We start from the raw sequence: 8,765 nt of genomic DNA on the forward strand, positions 1-8,765 counted from the left end.
ACCTCGAAACTACAACCCCTGAGCCTCCGCCCCAGACGAAGGGAATCAGCGCAGCCAAGGCTGCAAAACCGGCACCCACGTCCTGCACGCTCACCTGCACTAGGTGGTGAGAGACAGAAGACGCTTTCCCCTGACTCTCAGCAACCTCACCTGCAGGACCGGACGGACCACAGAAGCCCCGGGACACCTTCGAGAGAGACGCCGAGATGGATTGCAGCCCTAGGGTTCTGTTGGCTTGTAATACCTTATGCATGTGAATACTTGCATGGCTCTGAGTTTTTTTCTCCTCCGACGACAACATGACACAAAGTTTCCATTTTATCGGCAGAGTGTGGTTTAGCAGCATCAAGTACTTTCACATCATTGTGTGCAGTTATTGTGTGATCATAAACTAAAATGTCAAGATCTAAGTATGGTAAGCTGTGCTCTAGTAGCCGGCTGATTTAATGCAGGAAATTAAGGCTGATACTGGAGCATGCACCATCCAGTACCAACAACCCGGTACTGGCCTTGAAAACTTGAGGACTGTTCAGTAGATTAAGCTAGTGTGCACCAGCCATTGGAGAAAATAATCCATCATCCAGATGAGTTCAGTGCGTGTGCAGTATATACGAAAGTATCAAATGGCTTCATTGTTTTTAAAATAACAAGGTAGAAATGCATTTCCCAGCTCTTTGTTATAAGGCCTTACCAGTCTCAGAACTTTGCCGCTCACACTTGTTAACTGGGACATGCCTGGACCTTGGCTGACAGCCCTCATCCTCATTTTCACTGTGTCGTGTAGTAGTTACATGTCATGTCTTATGATAAAACAGCTGGCAAAGGCAACTGAAGAAAAGAAAGGTTAATTTTAGCTCACAGTTTAAGGGTAGGGTCCATCACAGCATGGAAGGCACAAGGGCAAGAGTGGGGCAGCTGGAAGGCAGAAGAAGCTGCTCAGCTACTTGCCATCCATGGGATGGATGCAAGTCTTCCCTCTTCAGTGTCTAATCTAGAAATGACGGAACCAGCCCCCACTCTTTAAGGAACCCCATTAAGGCCAAAGTCTGGAGGAATGTAGAAGCTGGCCTACCCAGTCCTCCCTGAAAGACCCCCACCCCCAACCCCATTAAAGGCAAAGTCTGTAAATCTCCACTGCTGCAGACTACTTTAACATTTCCCTTCTCCGCCAGTAAACCAATTCTGAGAGGAGCCACAACTGATAATTGACCCTAGCCACCTGCCAGGGCAGTGTCCCAAGAGTTAAAGAAATACACTGTTTAGACTAACAACACAGCCAGCTTGCCTCAAAAAAGCCCAAACATACTCTCTCCTAGTCAAGCTGACCAGCAAATGATCTAGCACATAACAACAACACATTAGGGGAAGCCAGGCCAAAGTTCCTAACGCCCCCTGTGACTGCTTCAACCGGTCTTTTCCATAGGTCAGCTTGCCCCTCCACCTATTACGCAACCACAAGACGCCAAGGCTCATAACTCCCTGCTTGCAGCTTTTCTGTCCAAACGCCAAACAATCCCATACTGTAAGACTCATTTCTTTGTCTAAAACCTATAAAAACCCTACGAATTTGCTGCTCAGGGTCGCCTCACTCTGATGTGTGGGTAGACCCCAGTGCACTGGGACAATAAACTTCTTCTTGCTTTTGCATCGACCCGGTCTCCATCTCTCATTTGGGGGCTCCCAAGAATAGACTCTCCCAACTAGAGTCTGCACTCCCAGACAGTGCAGAAAGGGTTTTGGATCCTGTCAAGTACTATCCATCGCAGGCCCAGGACCTCACTTCACCTCTGTAATTTAACACAGAGTGTCCAGCCTGTTAAATGCCTTTCTCTCTGTCCGCACTGTCCTGTCCACCCCTGCTGTCCTCAGCAGCTTCTCCCACAAGCTTCCATAGTGCTCCCAATGCAGTGCATGACAGCACACATTGTCAATTCCTCACGCTTTAATTTCTTATACACATCATTTGCCTTAACCTCCCTGCATGCAGGAATGGACAGGTGTTGGAGTTTTCAGTTTATATTTTATGGTTTCATGCATATTTGCTGTTATTCCTGACCCTACACTCATCTCAGACAGCTAAGGCATTTCCTTCCCTGGCCCAGGAAAAAGTAGGGAATGCCAAGATACTTGTTTTATAGATATGTAAATCTCGTGACAGAGACAATGGCCCCATAAGTTAAAGCTTTTGTTGGGAATCACTGGATCTTATGAGTTTCGGCACCAATAAATAATAAAAAACAAATAAAATAAAGTAAATGAAACAAAAATAAACATCATATCCATCACCTTTACTGCAGGACAAAAACAAATCTCAATGACATGTGACCGAAGCCTGCTCATGTGATTGTGTGCTGGTCAGCCAACTAAAGGCATACCTACATCGGGCTTGGACAATTCTTGAAGCAAATGAGAGGATCAGAAGAGCTAGTGGAAATTAGTGGAGCCACTTAAAGCTACATCTCCAATGCCACATTGTGACACTGATGTGTTACAGTCCAGCCACACAGATCCCAATGGCCAAAGCCACTTGTGTCACTAAACCTCAAGCCAGAGCAGTCAACTCTGCCTTCATGGCATCTGGCATGGTGATGGGCAGCAATAGAGAGGAGTCATTCCAAATAAGAATACAATCTGGGGCCATCGAGAGGGTCCCATGGGTAGTGTGCTTTGCCATTAAGCTTGGTAACCTGAGCTCCATCCATCCTGGTACCTGCATAGTAAAAGCCAGCTGTGGTGACATGTGTCTCTCATCCCAGCACTCTTGTAGTGAGATGAGAAACAGACAGAAGAATTGCCCATAAGTTCTCAGGCCAGCTGGGTTGGAGTATGCAGCACTGCAGTAGAAACAAGAGAAATTCTGCCTCAAGGTGCAAGGTAAAAAAATGATTCCCTAGCTAGGTATGGTGGTGCACGCTTTTAATCCCAGCACTCAGGAGGCAGAGGCAACTGGATCTCTGTGAGTTCGAGGCCAGCATGGTCTACCCCAAAAAAAAAAAAAAAAAAAAAAAAATCCCCAAAATCTATCCTCTGTCCTCCACAACAGGCCTACATTTCACACACACATGTAGTAATAGTTATCATAATGATCTTTTAAACAATATAACCTGACACAAATATGGGCAGTCAATTTTGTCCCTTAGAGATGGTGTTGTAAACCCCAAGAAACACCTCATGACTTGTTGGAGGTTGGTCTGATGTATTTTGATGCTAATTACTGCTTGCTGTCTCTGTGCCCTACCTTGTACCTTGCCTAGGAGCCTAACCTGTTTGACCAATAAAAGGTCATCACACCTGGGCAGGGCAAATGGGATAGGCCTGGCTAAGGTTCATCTTGGGAGGAGAAGAGACCCGAGGAGAGGTTGAGAGAAGAAGGCTGTACCATGGGTTACGTGGAAGAGAAGCACATGGCCAGCGTGGATGCAGACTTGGCCCAGATGATGATAATTAGCAAGTATATGGGATTATGGATGGGAGGTAGTTTGATAGACATTATTAGAAGCAGATGACATGGGATTGGAGGAGATATGGGATACCTGCCCCACTATGGGAAGTAGTTTAGGGGATTAATGTCTGCCCTGCCCCAGGTTTAACTAAGGCTATTTTAAAATATAACAGGTGTCTGTGTCTTGACTGATTGCTAGCTGGTTAGAAAATACTGCCATAATAATAATTATAGACCTAATAATAAACATTATTCAGATGTACTGAGAATTAACCACAACAATGGCTGCTCCCCTCCTCCAAACAAGAAGCTTCTGAGGTTGCCTGGAAAGAAACTGTACACACAGAATTTGTGGAACTCCTGGACAGATCTTGAGATCTGGACCCAGGGTATTTGATTTCACACATCAGGGAGCTGCAAAAGGCAGCTGAGGTCCTGAGGTTTTCACCTCAGTAAGACCACAAAGAAAGCAGTGTGGTTCAATCTTAGTGTTTAGTCATGAAGAAGCAGAAAGAAAAGTCCCCAAACTTGTTGTTTTGTTTCGTTTTAGCACCTGCAGCCTTAATCCCACTCAAAACAGTCACTGCAAGAGGCAGTAGATAGCCGATGACCCTACAGGTCAGAATGAGGAAAGGACAAGGCTAAAGGGACAGATCAGTCACCCCAAAGCTGTAGGCAAGATGTGAACTTTTGAGGTCACAATCAATGGGGTGCAAGATTGTACCTAACAACCCAATAAAATACCTCCCTTTGCTGGCTGCTTTCTGCCTTACCCTGGCCCCTCTCAAATGACTCAGGACAAACAGATTTGTGAGGAAGAGAAGCACACAGGCAGCTGGTTGCAATAAGATTTTCTCCGTGGAAGGAAGAGGCTCTCTCAGCATAAGACCCATTTCGATTTTTATCTTCTTTGAGACATGGTTGTGCTATTATTGCAGACTGGCCTGAGCTTTCTGAGTGATGTGATTACAGACATGCACCACTAGGTCCAATTCAATTATCGAGGAGGAGGAGGAGGAGGAGGAGGAGGAGGAGGAAGAGGAAAAATCATTTCGCATCCTTCAATTTGTTAGCTGATACAGCACAAGCAACATATTTGCATGGCCACAGTTAACTGAATAATGAATACCGTTGAACAAATGCACCAGTGAACAAGGAACAACCTCTATTCTTTAATAGCGTTACAGTGCCTGACAATTGTACTTGACAAGAAGTTCTCTGTTAGTGTAACTGTTATATAGCAATCACTGAATCTACCAGGACAAAACTCCTATCTGAATGTAACTATTATATATGTGTGTGTGTGTGTGTGTGTGTGTGTGTATCATCACTGAATCTATCAAGAGAACATCCCCATCTTAAAACAAAGACAAAAAATCTGAAGAGATGGCTCAGCAGCTAAGAACACCTGCTGCCTTTGCAGAGGGCCAGGGGCCACTTCCCAGAACCCAGGGCTTGGTGCCCAACCATCTGAAATTCTAGTTACCGAGAATATAGCACCCTATTCTGGCTCCTCAGGAAAGGATACACATGATGCACCTACCTACGGGCACAAAAAGAATTATTTTTATTATGTTAAATTATATACAACGAAAGTCTACTTTGTTGGTTTGTTTACCAAGAGTATAATTCTAATGTTGATAGGGCTTGCCTTGAGCTTTTGGAGTGTCTACAGCAGTATTCTTCATGTGGACACATAATCAGAAGAGAAGAGACATTTATTATCTCTAAGGGCTTGCACATATATCAGATCAATTTCCCCTCGCGTGTGGATATTTGCATGGCGTCTTGAGATGCTATGTACCTTCACTTTAATGCTCAGGGCATGACACCTGATGCCTCCCAGTGTTACTTTTTCATTGATGGCATCGGAGGAAGACTCCAAAAAGTACTTTTGCTTTTAGACAGAGTTCTTCATTTACAATAATAGCAACACAATATACTAAGAGTCTCAATTCAAGCAAAACAGTCCCTCAAGTGTCTTTGTAACATTTATCCTATAAAAAGAAAAATAGGGCAAGAGTAGCAAGATGTCAATAGAAGAGAGATAATGTCAGCTTCCTTTCATTTCTCCAATTAAAAGCTGAGTCATGTAGCTAGCAAGGCTCAGCCTGCAGCCAACTACAATGCTGAGATTCCCTCCCAGGTTCAAAATCTAATTAAGGAGGAGCACAAACTAACAAAAGCTAAAGCCCCATGTGCAATGGTCAGACTGAGACTGCAGGAGCTGACAGAGCAGATTTGTATGGGGGGGGGGGGGCGGGCACGAAGTTGATAAGCATGCCCTGTCCATAAACGAAAAGTTCAAATTTGCTCTCCAATCTGTAGATGAAATGCTGGCACTGAAATCCAAATGTATAGCGAAGGTGAAGGAGAAGGCAAAGGTCCAGAGCAGCAGAAGACGGGGAGCCAGGAGACCTCCGAGAGTGAACTCACCAGCACTGTGGACCCCACCGAGGAACGGAAGAGGGGAATGCAAAAAGGGTCCTACCAACCCTCCCTACTGTGTCAACCACGAAGATTCAACTTATGGGTATAAGAAATGGAGCTCGGGATGCTGGAACACACCTTAAATATAAGTACTTGGGAAGCAGAGGCCGGCGGATCTCTTTGAGTTTGAGGCTGGCCTGGTCAACATAGTGAATTCCAAACAGCCAGGGGTATGTATGTAGAGATCTTGTCAAAAGAGAGAAAGAAAGAGAAAGAGAGAGAGACAGAGACAGAGAAAATATAAAAGTGTACAAGTCAGGGCTGGGGAGACGGGCTCAGGTAGTTGTGGGGCCCACTTAAATCCAACGTAACTCAGACAGCAGGTCAATGCAGATGACAAAAATTTACTGTGATGGGCTGGAGAGATGGCTCAGTGGTTAAAAGCACTAACTGCTCTTCCAGAGGTCCTGAGTTCAATTCCCAGCAACCACATGGTGGCTCACAATCATCTATACTGTGATCTGGTGTCTTCTTCTGGCCTGCAGGTGTATATACAGGCAGAGCACTGTATACATAATAATGAATAAATCAATCTTTAAAAAAATTTTTTTACTGTAATCAAGCCACTACTGAACAATCAAGGCTGTAGAGTAGACCCAGGAGCTGAACTGCACCTCTGAAGGTACATTGTACAGCATATTTAAAGGATGAAATCATAAAGTGAGGGGGAGCGGGTAGGCTATAGCATTATTCAATCATATTTTGACATAAGGGGTTGAGCAAGGGAATTTCCATCAATTATAATAGAAGTAGGTTCATGGGCCTTAGCTTAACCCTGCCAGCAAGATGAAAAAGTTGTCCCTGAGATGGCTGAACTCACAACTGTTTCCTTACAACAGAAGCTGATCAGTTATTGGGAAGTCCCCAACTCCCCCAGAACCTCGGACCTTGAACTTAGTTTCTCCCTATGATTAAATGGAGTCTGAGAAGGAGACGGTAGGACTTACAGTAAGTTTCTTTTGCTTGTTTCCAACAGCATTAAAGTGCCTACTGTACAAGCATAGAGTAGTAAGTTCGAACACCAGCACCTACAAAAAAATCAAGGAGCTGGCATGGTGGCACACGCCTTTAATCCCAGCACTCGGGAGGCAGAGGCAGGCGGATCGCTGTGAGGTAGAGACAGACAGGTCCCTGGAGCTTGCTAGCCAGTCAACCTAGCTGACTGTGTGAACCCCATGTCCTAGTGAGATACCCTGTCTCAAGACCCAAGATGAACAGTGAGAAAGGACAACTATGATTGACTTCAGTTCTCCACATTCATTGGTGTGCACACACAAGAAATGCAGAGGCCACAGAAATGCTGTTTATGGTGAACAGAGACATAGCTGCTTCAATTCCCAACACCCAGATGGCATCTCAGAACTATCTGTAACTCTATTTCCAGGGGGTTTAATACCTTCTTCTGGCCTCTGTGGGCACCAGGGACACATGTAGTACACAGACATACATGTAGGCAAAACACCCAAACGATAATTTTTTAAAAAGTTTTTAAAGAAATGCTATGTGCAGATCACACTTGGCAAAATCCAGATTGTGGGACAATGACTTACTTTTCTTACTAATTTATACTGAAAAGGAGGAACAAAGACTGGAAAAAATGAGATTTTTCAAAACTTTCTTTTTATGTTTATTTTTTGTCTTGTTTTGCTTTTTGTTTTCGACACAGGGTTTCTCTGTGTAGCCTTGGCTGTCCTAAACTTGCTTTGTAGACCAGGCTGGCCTCAAACTCACATTGATCCACCTGCCTCTGCCTCCCAAGTGCTGGGATTAAAGGCATGGGCCACCAGGCCTGGCTCATTGATTTTTTTTTTTTTTAAGTGACAAAACTAAATTTTAAAATTTAAACACACAGGGGGCATGGTGGTGCATGCCTATAATCCCAGCACACAGGAGGCAGAGACAGGCAGATCACTGAGTTCAAGGCCAGCGTAGTCTACAAAGCGAGTCCAGGACAGCCAAGGCTACACAGAGAAATCTTGTCTCAAAACAACAACAACAACAAAATACATAAAATAAAATAAAATTTAAAATACACATACCTATTTGAGATGTTATAATAAAAAGCAAAGATGGATTAGCATGGAAATTAGGGCAGCAGTTGCTTTCAGGTGTAGAGTAAGGGGGAGGGGGTGATTGGGACAGGGAATGAGGGAGGCTTCTGCGGTCACTAGCAAAGTTTTGTTTCTCGGCACAGGTTGTAATCAAGCCACCCAGCTTCTGTTCATGAAGCCACCCACCACTGCTATCCTCTTTTCTGCATCTGTGCACTATGGTTAGCGCACGATGTTGAAACTGCGCTGCTGTTGCGACAGTGTTGGAAGGCAGAACATCACTGACTAGTTCATGGAGAGGGACGGACGCAGTTCTCACAGGGCTGGGCCAGTTACTTGTGGAGCAGGTTGTCGTGAAACAAGCCCCACCCAGTTGTGGTTTCCTCCTGCCGAGTTCACTCTCCCTTCTACATCAGGGTCCAGTGATGCAGCACGTGGCTCCATCACACAGAAAGGGGCCCCTGATCTTGGACTGTTGGCCTCCAGAGCCAGAGTTAAATAAACTTCTTTTCCTTTATTATCATTGGGTACTCTGCCATAGGAACAGACAACAGGTTTGGATACCATGTTATGTATTACACTTAAAAAGTCTTATAAGAGCCGGACGTGGTGGTGCAATCGTTTAATCCCAGCACTCGGGAGGCAGAGACAGGTGGATCAATGTGAATTTGAGGCCAGCCTGGTCTACAGAGTGATTTCAGGATAGCCAGGGCTACACAGAGAAACCCTGTCTTGAAAAACTAACCAAACACACAAAAAGTCTTATAAGAACACTACCCAGT

The sequence above is a fragment of the Acomys russatus genome, chromosome 15 (assembly GCF_903995435.1).
Source record: "Acomys russatus chromosome 15, mAcoRus1.1, whole genome shotgun sequence".
Classification (NCBI taxonomy): domain Eukaryota; kingdom Metazoa; phylum Chordata; class Mammalia; order Rodentia; family Muridae; genus Acomys; species Acomys russatus.